Source organism: Pteropus medius, unplaced genomic scaffold, assembly GCF_902729225.1.
Source record: "Pteropus medius unplaced genomic scaffold, Ma_sr-lr_union100, whole genome shotgun sequence".
NCBI lineage: Eukaryota > Metazoa > Chordata > Mammalia > Chiroptera > Pteropodidae > Pteropus > Pteropus medius.
In genome coordinates, this window is record NW_024340848.1 from 4014961 (window position 1) to 4030824 (window position 15864).

Genomic DNA, 15864 nt, shown 5'->3' on the forward strand with positions numbered 1-15864 from the left:
TTTAGAGTTTATTCATAATGGCTACTTTTACATTTTGGGTTATATAGGTTATTTTTATCATAATAAGACATCTCCAATAAAAATATTTAAGATGCTAAAAGGTTGAACAAAAGTTTTGGAGGCTAGGTGAAATATCATTAATAGTTTGGTATGTTGCAAGGACAAGTCGAAGAAAAACTAGTTTGCACATCTGTCACGTTTAATCTGAGTGGGAACCCTATCTCCCCTAGTTACATGTTTTCCTGTGTAGGGCCTTCTAAAGTAATACTGGAGGCCTCTTGCTCCATCTCTACAGTTATGTCTTTCTAAGGTAGGAATGATTTATCTGACTGTTAAATTTAGAGAACTGGGCTTGTGGGGCCAGCCTTTCCCTCCACTTCCTTCTGTAGGGGGACCTACCTACTCCAGGGAACAAACATTCTCTTTTTCATGCCATAATTTTTACAGAGTTGGTCCCTGCAGAGCAAGGAACCTGAAATATTTCAATGGTCTCTATTTCTGAAGAGCATAACTCGAGTTCACACAGATCTTAGGTAAGAGAACTGGAATTTTAACTCTGTGGCTTTATAGCTTACCATCTTAAGCATTAGACTACACAGTTTCTGTGAAGTTGTGTCAGGAGATTGGAATGAATACCCCACATGATAAAATAAAAGAAGAAACCTCATCCCCTTGCTTGATAATATAAAGAGAGGAAGAGTTAACTGCGGTGTGATTCATCGCACTTGTTTTTGTTTTAGTTCTAAACTAGAAGTCACCCTGCTTCAACACTTCTTAACCACATCAGGAGAGAGATGTCTGTTTCAGTGAACTTGATACTTCAGGATGCAGAGAAACAGAAATTGAATACATGTAATAGGTCATTGGCAGAGAGTGGATCAAGAGAATTCAAGGATCAGAATGTAATAGGAGCAAGGTTTGGAGTCAGACAATCAATGAAAGAACTTTATTGAGTTCTCCAAGGTATTTAATCTATACAATCATAAGTATATCAAAAGTCGATATAAACAAGAGGAAAAATGTGTTTCAAAGGAAAGGAGGTAAACCATTTGAGAATAGAGCCACGAAAGGTAAGAAAAGGTGTGTGTAGCGGGTGGGGGAGTAGGAAAGAAAACTTGTATTCAGAATAGGACATTGGATAATGCAAGTATATAAATTTTATTGTCAGATCCAAAGGAAGAGAGCTTTAAAAATTAATCAGAGAATAGGTGATCAATGACTTGGTTTTAACACACCACAGATAAACAGCGTATGGAAAGTGATTCGGCTATATTCAGAGAAAGAAAAAGCAAATGGAGCTGATCAGAAAGAAGTTAAAAAATAAAATGATTTTATTAGTGAAAAAGTATAGGGTGTTTTTGTGTGTGTGTGTCTTTTCTAATGAATTTGTCCCATCAATATTTCAAATGAGATTTTAACAATCTTATTTTTTAATGTATATTTTCTATAATTTTTGCAAAGTTAAAAAAACTTCAGAGTGAATTAGGTTTATTTTCTTAATGAGAATCTAATATTTTAGCAGTGACATGTATTTGGTTGTGAACTTCCCCACACTGAGGGATGTAATTCAAATAAGCAATTCATTCACACAGGTAAAAAAGAAGAAATACCTGCACCAGCAATAAAAGCAAACTTTTCTCATTTTGTGTTTATGAGTTTAACTCCAAGGAAGTTTAGATCACACTCCCTTGAAATATGTGATTATACTTCCAAAGCCCAATGGCAAGGAAATAACCAAACAATACAACTAATTTGTTTCCTTGTACAACTGATCTTGTGGCATGTTCTAGAATTGAAAAAAATCTCTGCTGCTCGCCTTCCTGCAAATACGATACAAATTAAACATTTCTTGTGAGCTTTTAATGAAAGACCAATTTTAATTATTTTCACTTACTATGCAAATTAGACTTGAATCAGCCAGTTCATTAATATCATATCTGGAGTAACAAAATAAATATACCATCTAAGTTTTATTAAACATGTTTAGAGTTCTGTGATATTACAGAATGTGAATTTTTAATTATGATGCAAATTAACAGATTGTCTTATTACTTGATATAATGTTTGTTGTTAGCTGATGTAAATACTTGCAAATATCTTGCATATGCAAGATTTCTTTCTTTTGTTAACATTAACAAGAAAAATCTCTTTATAAAGTTCCTTTCCATTTACAATTGTAGATTAGTCCTTAGCATTTTTCCTCATTACATGTGAATCGTTAATCATACAAAATGAATGCAACATCACTTTTTGTTCTCGGGAATGATGTGCTTTGCGATGAATACTTATTATCATAAATCTTTCTAAAAGAGCTTCTAATAGCATCCAATAACTTCTAACATCAGTGAGTAAAATTTAAAGTGTACTCTTTCCACCAGCTTTTATATCTGAAGCTAGCATCATCAATTTTCACAAGGACAATTTAAAACCAAAGCGTGTAAAAACAAATATCTGTACCATTAGTAATGCAAAACACATTTGCTACAGTTTTTCTCATGAACACCATTCCACAATGTCCTTCATTTTTTGTTTTTGTTTTTGTTTTTCATTCTAATCTCATTAGAGCCTGCTGCTCAATAATTACTTGTTTTTGCTATGGTAAAACAAAATTTCAGTAAATTTTGTTCAGATCCAGAGTATTTCCAAATATTAAATCAAAGAAAACATGAAATAAATAATTTTAAAAACTAAGATCCCTTTATCATTGTACAGCAGTTTTAATAAGGGCTTTTAATGCATCTATTTTAGACATTTTAGCCACTTAAATTGATCAATTATATATCCTGCTATTTAAACCTACCAAAATTATATATATATATGTATATAGTGAAAAAAGCCTGATTTTTCTCATAACCACCTATGCTGTTGGTATCCATTTGCTCATCCCTAAAGTGAACCTAGACTAAACATACTTGAGAGAGTGTCCTAAAGAATATAATAAATATTTGTAGATAAAAACAAAAACAAATTTTTAAAAAGAGCAAAGGGCAAATAAAAATTATCTTACAAAATTGTATTAGTTATAATTATTAAACTGTACTTGGAGTCTTCTAAAATTAATTTCCTCTTACAAATTATTAAATTTTGACCTTTCTATTTAAAGTCAGCATAGCTTATGCAAGGCACAATTTCCAAAAAACACTGAGATCATTTAAGGCACAATATAAAATAAATTTTTATATATATGTCATCTATTAACTTTTGTTGTTATTTTTGTTTCAACTTGAAGTAATTTTAAATCATCATAAAAAGATAAAAATAAAAGGTTCTCAAATTGTTTACAATTGAGACACTTAGACCAAAATAATTGTTGTGTCTTCAAATGGTGAAAAAACAATCATAAATAAAAAGCTATTCAAAAATTTTAAGTGTTTCATGATTATTATAACAAAATAAATAATTTACTGAGTTTCTACAACTATGATCTCAGTTCTATCTTGAGCTTTAACTCCAGTGACCTCTTTGAATCCAGATAATAACTTCTAAGGTAGGTTTTTATAGCCCTATTTTTTACAAAAACACGGTAAGGCTCAGAGGGCTTACATGGTTTCCTCAGAAAACCCTACTAAATAAGTAGCACAGGGTAAAATTAGAATGCAGATTTGTATTCAAACTCAGCTTTTTCCATCATATGTCTTTTTTATTTTTTATTTTCATTTCTCTTAGCTTTAAAATTATAGGCATGGTTTTGAGTTCCTTCTACAGATGGCCATGGGACTATATACTCAAATATACAGTACAGATGTAGTAGTTCAGTAGAGGTCTACAACTGACTTATTTAGAAGAACCACATCACAAGGATTTGCCATTTGTTTTATAAAAGTAACTTCTACCTTTATATAGAAACCTTCTATGAGAGAATACTATAATTTCTGATGTCATCACTTTTTAATATACTGGAATGTATATGTTAATAATTAAAATTAATTTAGACATATTGTTCTATGCTTATATGTATTTTCAGGAGAATATTTATTTACATTACCAAATAATTTAATTGATCCTAAAGATTTGCTATGGAAAAGTAAAATATGATTTAGTATTTCTAATAATATTTTCTTATTTATAATAAAGTATAAAATAAAATGTAATTCAATATTTTAAAACACAGTATAAATAGGCTTCATATAACATTATATATGCATGTATATATACACCTATGTATATATATAAAAAATCAAATTTTAGAAATTATACAGCCTATTGTGTGTTTAATTCCATAATTCAACTCATCCTTCCAAATATGTACATAAATTACATATGTTTTTTTTAAATAGTTGAATTTATTCATTGTTTTTGGATATTATGAACAATATGAAATACTGATTTAGTTGAAAATATTATTGTCATAAAATCAAATTTCGAATTGATATTATCAGCAATACCAGCACCAATGATTTTGTAGTGCAATAAGGGAAAAATGTAGAAACGATAAACATAAAAGTTTAGTTTGAAATATTAGAAAATAGTTATAAAGTACCGTATTAATAACACACTACTCTGGTGATGATAATTAAATACCAATTTCTAAGCAGGCGATTGTCAGAGAATAAATGCTCTTGTGGGTGCTATTATGTTTTTACTCTTGGACAAGGTACCTGAGGGTGTATAAATGTAGTAAGACTCTCTATGGGTCAAAATGGAAGCTGGGCAAGGAGTGTAAATAGAGGGATTGTACACCTGCTTCTTTATTTCCATGAATAATTGATAAATAGCCTTAGATGGATTTGCAATATATAATTCAGCTTAAGCTACTGCTAATCTTTCTTAAATTTCTTCACATAATTATTGGTAATGGCAAAGGAGGGTAGGCACTTATCTCTAAGACTCGGGAAATGGAGCCCAAAGAGACCCAAGAAGCATAATAACTCTGTGAAGCCTTATAATTTATCTAAAATTTCACATAATTCTGTATTTATGATAGTTCCTATTTACCTAAGGTAAACAATTAAAAATTTTCAATTAAAACCTAATCTCTCCCCAACCTCACTATAGATTCTTCATAAAGGTAAGCTTTATGAAAGTCCATATGCAAGAGATGTAATCATAATATTTACTTTCAGATATCCTGAGGACTTGAAGTTCAAGGTTTCTAGTATTTATTAATTGTGGTTTTCATAATTTAATGTAAAAATATAAATGCTACAATATAAAAATTTATATTTGTACAATATGGAGTACTTCTGAAGATTTTTTTCTTTTAAAAAATTTTAAGGTTATGTTAAGATGTTTAGTTCATACGTGTTTTATTGATTAAAATCATTTTTTAAAAATCATCTAAATGTAGAATAATACCTATATAAATACATTTACAATGTAGCATCTAGACATACTTGAAATCTACATAACTTATAGTAAAACTAAGTCTTTTTCTTTATGTTATGTTTTCAGATTTGAGTTCATCTTGATGCTATTATGGTACTTTGAGGAGGAACAACAGATTGTGAATCTGAAATATTTCTCTTATATATTAGTTTCCATTAAATTTTCATTTCTGCAGGTCTCCATGATCTGTGCTAATAAAATATAGTCTTAAAATATGTTTTATTATAAGCATTAGTCAGTGGCAGATGATGATACTGAGCTATGCTAGTATTCACATATAAATCATCTTTATCCTTTTAAATTTTAAAAATAATAAAATGCTGGATTCTTCCATGTTTTTGTCAAATTCTGTATTTAAAATGTTAATAGGGTCCCTAAATCCATCCATAATTTTTAAATGTTCTGCTAATTATTCTGCATAATAGATTTAAATGAATTGCACTGTTTAATTTCCTCTGTATTTAAAATAATAGACTATTTCACTACAACATAATTTTAATTTCTACTGTATCTTTTTTCATTGAAATAAATGTATAATTAGATTATTCATTGTAGGCTAAAACCAACCTTTCCTAAAAGGATCTTTCATCTTTTCAGTTTTACATTTCCTAGAATATGGGAAAGCCTTATTTTTTCATGTGGCCAGTGAACACCTGATGGTTCTCTGCTAGGTCTTGGAAAGAGATTAAAAAAAAAAAAAACCACCACAAATACCAAAAAATTTACCTTCAAGAAAAGCTCTTTATCAGAGAAAAGAAGCAAGTTCCAGACATAAAGTTTACCTAATACTAAGTCATTCTCGTTACTCAAGGTAGGCATCTTACATGAGGTGGCACTAACCTGAGTTTCATGAAAGTCAGAAACAAAAGCAGAGAAAAGCTGGCCCCTCATGTGTGATTCTTCACTACTGTTGTATACAATGGCAGGCAGTGGCCATGGAAAAAGAAAGGCATTAACACAAAGAAAATTAAATGTTTTCTGCAAAAGTTAAAGGAAATGCATTGGCAAACATAGGGCAAATGACATATTTTCATTTTAGAAAAATTTCTCTAGCAATATTGTTGAAAATGGGTTGTAAGAAAGCAGCAGGCGTCAAAGAGACCTGTTTAAGCCTGTGACATTCCAAGGAGAAATTATAAGGACCTGAATAAAGTGATAGTGGGAATGGAGAAGAGAGAATAGTGAGGAGATATTCTAGAAGGGATTTAATGGCCTATTGTAGCAAGGGATAGAAGAGAAGGCAGAATCTAGGGTAAGCATACACATTTGGCTAGGATGACTGGCCAGATGGTGGTTCTCTTTACTGATCTGGGGGAAAAAAAACAGATTGGGGGTCTTGTAAGAAAGTAACTGATGAGCCTTATTTCACTCATGTTGAACTTGAAATATCTGTGGAATATCCAAGTGGAGAAGTCCAACAAAAGGCTGGATATATTCTCAAATTTAAAAGAAAAATGTACATGGTGGTATACATTTGATAGTTATAATAGTGATAACTGTAGCCAGTGATGAAGTTTAAATAATACAAGAGACATCAAATGAGGGGAAAAAAAAGAGCAAATGGCAGAACCTTAGCTGACACCCATATTTAAGAACTTGGTAAGGAAAGAAGCAGCTGTGAAAGAGAATGAAATGTATGGAAGCTCTTTTTTTTGCACCCACCAGACAGTACTTCCCGGAACAAATGAACGTTGTCAGCAACACAGAATTTCCTTGGAAAGATGTCCATTTATTTCAGTGATGCTGTCATTGCTCAAAGCACTTTATTAGGTTCTCTTTCATCTTACCTCTGGACCAGCAGCATTTTCTTTTCAATATTGTCAGTGGTGGCAAAGTTTTATCCTTTTACAATAAATGCATTTCTTTAGAAAGAGCTCAAACGTCAACAAGATGTAACTACCTAGTAATGATCCTTATTATTCTTCAAGTGAATTAGAAACTGACTATAAAGGTAATTTCAATGTGAGGAGTTTGAAATTAAAAGCCAAATTTCAATCATCTTCAAAAATGTATATGTTCTCCCAAAGTGACTTTATTGGAAGACATTTTAATATGTGTTTATTATATTATTTATAGGATTATAGTAAAATCTTATCCATTATTATATTAAATAATCTGACCTCTAAATAATATTACTGAATCTGCACAATTTAATATGGCTTTTGTCTCTTATACAAACCTGTCAACTGTCTTATTGAGATGAATGACTCAATATAAATGCAAGCTCCATTTTAAAGCTTCATTAAAATTCTTACATTCTCTTACATTTTTAGACATTACTTTATTGCTTTTACACTACTGGCTAACCTTAATTTGCATGAGTTGTCTATCTCGTTATTAAGACATTGAGTGAATATGTCACCTGTTAAAATAGTTAATAGTTCTTGGCAATCTTTTTCTCATTTCTCCCTTAAATTTTGTCCACTGTTGTAACTTAAAGGCCTTTTCATTGTAAGTAGTGCTAAATCTAAGATATATTTATTTATTTTAAAAACACTAAGGTACAAAAATCACCTATTATGCACCAAGATATCAATGAATTGTGAATAAAATAGAGTTATCATTTCTATTTTTGACCAGCTCATTAGACACAGTATGTTAGAGGCAAGTTCCTAAATCTGCAAATAAACTAGTCAAACAACAAAGACTTCGTTTTCTCACTATCATGTTAAATAGCTTTATAGTTGATATCTAGGATTCCTAGACTTCAAAGTACAAGTTTAGAATAGGCTTACGGTACTAATGTTCGAACTTTATAATCTTAGCATATAGTCTATACAAGTCTATTAGTATTATAAAAGGCCATTACACTCATACACTGGTCTTCTTAATTCTGAAATTTTATCAAATTAATTTATAGGAAAAAATATTTCAATTTTGATTTTAGCCCTTATTTTTATTTTTGCCATGTAAACATTGAATTCAGCTTATGAAATATTAAGAAACATTTCTTTTTAGGACTTCAAATAGTATAATTAATGTATCTAGAAACATCTCATTGGAAAAATAATTGCTAAGTGGAAAATTTAAAGTTAGTAAACTACCTGCATACCAAAAATCTTGGATGTGATTTATTCTCAAGTCAGCATTTGGCAATATTGAAATGAAGGCTGTTTGACCTGTACAAAAGATTTTTGATTGGTTAAAAGATTAGACTAGAAAAATACTAAGATTCTTATTAACTCTATGATATGGTGATCACTCCCCACATAATTTAATTTAAACCAGAAATGTTAACACTCATTCAACTTTTGCTTTCTTTCTAAACCCTGTGTATTTTTATGCATTAGATTGACTGTTGTGCTTAAACCCTATGAACTCCTGTATTATGTTTAATTCATCCTTTTAACCCTAGTAGAGCATTCAGTAGACAGACATTTAGAAATGTTGGTCTTGTCAGTTCATTTGCACACACACACAAAAATTGTAAGGCAAGGAAATGATGAGATTCTGGTGCCAGTAACTGGTGAATTGTATTTTATCTTGATCACTGGATACTAGATTCTGACAAAACTTCAAGTTTCAACCCTTTCTATAGGATGTTTACATATGTTTCTGTACTTGTCATGCCTTTTGATTCCTTTTTGATTGTCCATCCCCAAGTACCAGATGTTATTCAACAATCTTTGATTCTATAGTCTCCTAGAAGTTTTCTAATAAATTATTATAGATTACACAAAACTGCCACAACCACATATTTTAATCAAGTGCACAGCTTTTTCCCTGCACAGCCCTTCACTGCCTATATAGACATCAGAGCCAATTGTTAAGATATGTTAAATTTATCCTATCTTATCACAGTATCTGCACCCATATAGTCACCAAATGAACTACTTTGATTAAAAGTATTCTGTAGATATCCATACAAATGCAACAACAAAGAATAAAACTATGTAATAAAGAAAATATTTGGTACATTTACTCTTCTAATCTAAAAATTATGAAGTCATCCCTTATTCACTACAAATAAAAGAAGCAAGAAAATAATTCTGAGCACATTTATGCTTGCATATGAAGTACTTAATTATAGGAACACTAAAATGCAAAAGTAAATTATCCTATAGGTAGCATTTCTAAGGCTATTCATTTCAAACATTCTCATCCATTTGATAAATAAATAGCAGATACAGGATCTTATAAAAGAAGAAGGAAAGGGAAGATGAATTAGGCAGGTAACATTTGCTGAGCTTAAGTTATATGCTCAACATATAAGTTAGACACCATGCTGGCCCCATTCCTGCATCTTAATACAAGATTATTACAATTAATTGTCTTCAGACACATGTATTAATCATACCAGGGATAGCACAGACTTCTAGTGATTGGTTCAGGTTCCTCTCAGTTTATTATTGTAGTGATTTTCTTTTGAAATAAAGACTCCTGGCTTTGAATCAGTCCCATCAGTTTTGGGGGTTACTGAATCTCAAATTCCCACTCATGGTTCAGTGACCACTCACCCCACTTTACCCATAGCCCCACATGAGAGACTCTGTACCAACTACAGTTCCATGAAACCTGATCGGCAACCTCCACTCTGTTTATCCCATGTATAGTTGGGATGGAATAGGTTATGCTTTGGTAGCAACTTCCAAATTCTCAGTGGCTTATCTCAACAAGAATTGTTTTCTCTCGCATACTGCAGGCCCAATAAGACCTTGTAATCAGGTTAATTATCGCTCAGAACCCAGCAGAATACCAAAGTATTACCTCCATGAAGACCACAGAAGAGGGAAAGAGTGTTGCAGGGTCTTATTCTGGTAACTAAATGTACCCATTTAAAACTACACACATTGTTTCTGTAATATCTCAATAGACAACCCTGTCAATGAACATGTTCTAGTTCTAATAGAGTGAGGAAGTGTAATGCTGCCATAATCCATAAGAAGCAGAAAAAATGAAATGTGAACAGCCTTACCAACTACCACATCCCCACAACCACTAAAACCACCAGCACTCCACACCCACGTACAGACATATACACCCTCTCTCTGCTTCTGCTAACTCTCTCAACTAAAGGATAAGGGATCAGATGTATGTTATATATTGGTCTCACTTCTCACAACATACAATGAGTTAAGTGTCAATAACTTGCCCTTCTCAAATGAGATAACTGAGACTCATAGAGATCCAGGACCTTGTAAATAAAATCATATAAAATATTGGGCTCTACATTCAAACTCAGATCATTTTGACTTAAAATTCTTAGTGAGTATTTAATTTTCACAAGAAAAAATAAAATTCTTCAATGTTATGCATAACATTCCAAGCTCCTTTGTCACTCTCTAGAGTCATTTCTTACTACCCTCAGTTCACCTCTATAAAAAACCTCTTATGGTTTTATTGGCTTCTTTTTTGTTGTATCTTTACTCATTTGGCAACTCTCTTTGGGATCACCCATCTCTCTTGTCCTCCTAACAAACATTAATATTCTTTTAAGATACATTTCACAAATCCATGCCCTCTGTGAAGGCTTTTATGATTTTTACTCTCACACAAAAGTTGAATTATTTGTTCTTTATGAGACATCAAACCCTGCATATAATTTTATAAAACTAATTTGTGTTGCGTTTACCATCTTTTGTATCTGTCACTATTATAAGCAAGGTGCCTTGAGGTACTCCTACTCATTTTTATAATTGACTGTGTGTCTATGCTGAAGGTTGGTATGTATGCTGTTATTAAATGTTGAGTGAATACAGAATAAATATGTAGTGGAGAAGTAAGACATGGACTCTGGAAGCCAGATTGTTTCCATTGGAACTGCCTCCACATTACTATTGTCCAATATTGTTCAAATTATCCTCTCTGTGTTTCAGTTTCTTCATTTGAAAAAGTAAGAAAATAAAATCATATCTCTATTGTTCTGTCAAGGTTATTATAAGGATTAAATAAAAACATATGTAAAGGTTTTAAAGGAGTAATTATTAAAATCAGTGGCATTGGTGACAGTAGTTGTCATAATGCTACTAATACAGGTAATCTGTGTCATCTCTTGCCAGTACTTTGAAGCTATTATCAGTCTCTATCTCTAGATAAAACCTATTCCAAATGGTAGGAGGTCAAAGTTACACAGAACTGGATAAATAATTATATCACTCAGTTTATGCATTCAGAAGAAACTATATATTTGATGTGACCAACTTATACTAAAAAATATAACTTGGGCCGCAGATTGGATCGTTCAGATAATTTTTTTCTGATTTGTTATTAGTTTGTGCAAAGTTACTTCCTCTTGTGGTAGCATGTAACCCAATACTAATGAGTATGAAAGAGTTAAGCAGCAGCCCTCAAGCTATACATTGAGAAACAGATTATTCTTCCCATCCATTACAACTGTAGACAGTCCGGGAACAGCCATAAAAGTAAAAAAAAATTACTTGAGTAATGGAGGAGAGTTACTTAACCTGGCAGTTGAGAATTGGGAGGGTTATCTTGCCTATAGAGCCAATACCCCATCCTGAAGAGCAAGGGGTCCCCATCCCAGGGTTCTAGTGCTGGGAAGAGAAGTCCCCACACCCTCTGACTGTGAAAACCAGCAGAGATTGTGGCTAATCGAGACAAAGGGCTATGGGAATAGCAGACATTACACTTAAAGGGCCTGCGTGCGGACATACTTGCTGATGGACTCACTCCCTCTGAGTTCCAGCACTGGGGCAGCTGCTCAAAAGATACCAAGGACACATGGGGAGAAACAGTAGTCTGGCTTCAGAGCAAGGGCTAGAGGAGCAGCTTTTTTCTGGACAGAAATGCTGGCAGTATTCATTGTTTTTTTGTTGACCCCTCCTCACTCCCAGCATTCAGACACAGGTGGTCACCATATCTGAGTCTCCACCAACCTGGTTAACACAGGTCGCTCTACCCTGTTGATTCCCTGAGACTCTGCCCCTCTCAACTTGCAGACCCTCCCAAGCTGCCTCCAGTGGTTTTTGCCGTACAAATGGCCTGTCTTGGTTGATACTATAGACTTTTCTAAAATTCTCTCAAAGGCTCACAAAACCCAGCATGCCCCATACCTCTTGCTGAGCAGCTCCAAGCCTGGCATGAGTGGCAGCCGTCCTCGGTTTCAGGATCGGCCTCTCAGGACACCTCTAAGCCCAGCAAGGGTGGCGGCCATCTGCGGATTGCTTGATGACTCTTACCAAGCAGTCCCAGAAGTGCATACATAGGCTGCAGCTGATCTTGGTCCACAGCTGCCCTCCCCCTAGGAGGCCCTTGGACCTAGAGGATATTGTGCTGAGTGGAGTAAGTCAGATAGAGAAAGAAAAATGTCACATGATTGTATGTGGAATCTAAAGAGTAAAATAAACAAATAAAACATAAACAAACTCATAGATTCAGAGAACATTTTGAGGGTTACCAGATGGTAAGAAGGTTGGGGGGGTTGGTGAAAAGGGGAAAGGATTAAGAAGTACAAATTGGTAGTTACAAAATAGTTATGGGGGTGTAAAATACAGCATATGGAATAGAGTCAATACTATTGTAATAACTATGTATGGTGTCAGTTGGGTACTAGATTTATCAGGGTGATCACTTCGTAAGTTATATACATGTCTAATGACTGTTATACACCTGAAACTAATATAATATTGTATGACAACTATAATTGAAAAATAAAAACTATTTTTTAAAAAGACAGATATGACAGTTCTATTTCTGATTAATATTTCCTTGGTCTATAGGTTTAAGGGCCTTAGTAGTTAATACTAGAATCACACTCTAGTGATGCCTATGTATTAGCCAGAGCTTAACGAATGTAAATGTAAGGAATTGCTAAACTCTATGTAGTGTATTTCATAGACTGTGATAGTTCTCATTGAAAGATTTTATTTTTAAAAATGTAATACAAAACCCTTTCGCAGATCATTAAGGATAGGCTTTATACTAAGGGAACCAGAGTTATGCATTTTTAATAACCAGGCTTTACAGTTTGGTTTACTAAAGGAACCAAATTTTATACTCTGAACTCCTAATTTTAGAAATGTTGGAACTTCATTTGGCACTACGGTAACATTGCACAAGACAGAATAAAGCTTTCTTGAAATAAATAAGTGGCTAGAGGAATGAATAAATTATTAAAACAATTTAGGAATAGAATTAATTCACTTTAAATGTTTTTTATTAATTTATTTTTAATTATAATTGACATATAGTATTATTTTAGTTTTGGGTGTACAACATAGTGCTTTAACATTTATATACTTTACAAAGTGATCACCAAATAAATCTAGTAACCGTCTTCTAAGATGGCCTAAAGTAACCAACACTTTAAATATTAAGCATGCCACTAATATGAGATTAGGAAAAATTCAAAATAATAATTTTGACACAAATTGTTCAATGTTAGGAAAATGACAATAAATATTAGGAACGTGGTCACTGCCCATGTAACATTACATTTTTCTATTATCCATGACTAAATGATTTGTACAAGTAATAAAATTGTCCTATTCCTTTGAGTCAATAAACAATCTATAAAATTTATATTTATTCAAATAACTAATGGTCATATAATAGGAATATTAATATTAAAGTTTAAAGGTATATTTCTTCTGAAATTTCCATTTCATTATATAACTCTCAACAAATATGGTGGTGGTTCTTGATGTTTTTGAGTCACTAGAATGCTGTAGATGATAGTTTCATGCATGTGCCCTTCTAAACTATGAGAGAATGGTCGAGATAAAAGGAATCCTCTTATCTGTGAGAGAATGGTACATAGTAAGATATAAAATTTATTAAAATTTGTTAATTTGATAATACTTCTTAAAAATATATTTGTGAGAGCAAGTTCTTAAAAATATCACCTCATAAATTGTATTCCTTACAATTAAATAGAAAAATTATTATGATTATAGGTAAATTTTAAAGTCACAGAATAAGGAAAAATACCTTACAATTCACCATTTCATTTGACTTATCTCAAGTTCAAGTAGTTGTTGAAATTAAGTTCAACATATATTGCTCACATATTTGCCTTTTAAAAATCCTGGCCTTATTGAAGCATTTCTCAATGGTAATTTGTATTTCTACTCATTATTTCTCTAGGACTAAAGTCCCTCTGGTGAAATTTGCAATGAGGATCTGGAGAAAGACCAATTCATTTTATTATGAATTAAATATTTCATGAGCTGCTCATGACTAAATTGAATCAAATCTTATTGAATTTTCATGTGTAATCAAAAAACTGGACTTTACCAAATGATCAAAATTTCTTGCTGAAGAATATGAAGCGATAAAAAACTGAAAGTAATAAATTGATGATATATTTAGCATCAAATTGAAAGGCCCCATTTGGTGCTCAATTTTCCTAATATAAATATTGTTAAAATTATAATTTTCATGTGCACCGTTTACAACCCAGAAGGTGATTCTTGCTTAAGGGTCAAGGAGTTTAACAAAAACTATTTCAAGCAATCCATTTATGTGTGCATACTTTGTAAATATTCTAGATTTTTTCATTTCATATTTACATATATAGGTAAATTTGTAAAAGAAGACTTTTTTAAAAATTTATTCTCTGTTTTATGAAAGAAAGTCAGAAAAATCTAGAATGCACCATAATGAAATCCTTCATTTGCAAGAGGGAGGGGAAAAGCTAAATGCAATAAATATGGTTTGATTCCTTTGAAAAATTTTCACTGGAATTCTGAATTGTTACATTAAAGAAACTTTGAAAGGAACTATTTTAGGAAGATTTTATCTTCAAACGCAAACTGTTTATAGATGGTACTCATGAGAGAATAACAAATATTTTTAATCAAGATGTACCTAACACTTCAATATCATTAATTAAATCTTAAATTTACAATGTTGCATTATAAAGAAATGCCCACTTACTCATTTTCTTGAAAATTCACAGCATTTAAAGATTGCAGTTCCACGTATATATGAAGCCTTTCTTGGTCCTTGAAATCATATATGATCCCATGATCTATTAATATCCAATAGGACATTATATTTCTTTTGCATCCCTCTCAATGGTGTGATACGTACTTAGGTGTGTAGCTGTCGTGTCTGCTCTATTATATTGCAACTCCTCAAAGATGAGCAGTAGCATTCATCTTTTTTTAATACCTCTCAGCGTGTGAATGTCTTGCCTACAGTGAATGCTCAATAACTATTTCCGGCATCAAAGACTGAAAGGAAAAAATGATCAAAATTCAGACTGCTGCCCTGGAGAAAACTGAATCTAACTCCCTGGTAATAATCCTCCACATCCAGAGTGGGTTTTGAAGCAAAATAGCTTCTTGACTGGGAAGAATCCAAACAGAGAGAGGAGTACTGCCAGTGACCTTCAAAAACACTCATGTGTGTGTGTGTGTGTGTGTGTGTGTGTGTGTGTGTTTATAAAGGTGTCAGAATCACCTGAGGAGCTTTTCTTTTGCAAAATATAGGTAAACAAACCACTTTCCCCACCCCAGAGTTCTTTGTATTTTGAGAGGGTAGGTAAAGCAAATGGTGAAAATACAGTATGTTCATATTTTGAAAAAATTCTCTGGATGATTCTAAAGTTCATCACTATTTCCCTCTGTTTAGTGC

At 32.3% G+C, this 15864-nt stretch overlaps 1 long non-coding RNA gene across 1 annotated transcript in view; it reads left to right on the plus strand.

Moving 5' to 3' along the window:
* Nucleotides 1–761: 761 nt before the first annotated feature.
* The window catches only part of LOC120582307 (uncharacterized), a 54593-nt gene continuing 39490 nt past the window's right edge, over nt 762–15864 (plus strand). The window contains exon 1 of the long non-coding RNA XR_005647534.1: nt 762–1070. This is a non-coding gene — a long non-coding RNA (uncharacterized LOC120582307). The remainder of the gene's footprint in view (nt 1071–15864) is intronic.